Source organism: Solanum tuberosum, unplaced genomic scaffold (assembly GCF_000226075.1).
Source record: "Solanum tuberosum cultivar DM 1-3 516 R44 unplaced genomic scaffold, SolTub_3.0 scf00217, whole genome shotgun sequence".
Lineage (NCBI taxonomy): Eukaryota > Viridiplantae > Streptophyta > Magnoliopsida > Solanales > Solanaceae > Solanum > Solanum tuberosum.
Window position 1 is genome coordinate 154,942 of NW_006239142.1, and position 755 is coordinate 155,696.

Genomic DNA, 755 nt, shown 5'->3' on the forward strand with positions numbered 1-755 from the left:
CCCCCCATATCGATCCTTAGAGCTGCTTCACCCCGTTTAATTTAAAATCGATCTTTCCCTACCTCATTGCCATCCTTTATTATTAAGAGAAATGGGTAAATAGATATTTTTTAACATGTGTGTGAGAGAAATGGGTAAAATAGACATTTTTTAACGTGTGGAAATATAATGTGAAATGATTTTCCATGCTTTACCTTCATATTTATGGAAAACATTTGTATTCTAAAATGTGCTAAGCAGGGGTGGACATAATTTGGATCAAATCGAAAAAGCTGACCGAATTAATTGTTTTTTAGTTTTGGTTTCAGTTTTTCAATTAATTGGTTGGTTTCGATTTAAATTTCGATAACTCAATGCAGTTATCAATTCTTAAATATATTTTTTCGGTTAAGCTAAACTGAATTTTATTTAATACATTATACTATATTTATATGCAAATACTTATACAATACATTAACATTGCTGAAAAAGCCCAATAACATCTATTATGCCATCAACTCATTATTTAAAAGAATCCCAATATCTACCCAAACCTCAAATCCCTAATTCACACCCAAACTCACCTGAATTTACTATGAAAGAACTGAAGAGTGTCGTTTTCACTTCTCCATTCCATCTTAGTTAACTCTTGATTGTTTGTCTGCTTCACGACTCCACCTCACAATCTAGTAAGCTTCTTTTCTTTTGCTTTTTCGTATGGGTAATGGAAGAATCAGAAATCAAAAGAGTTTGCTTGAGAGGAAAAAATTTCTTTC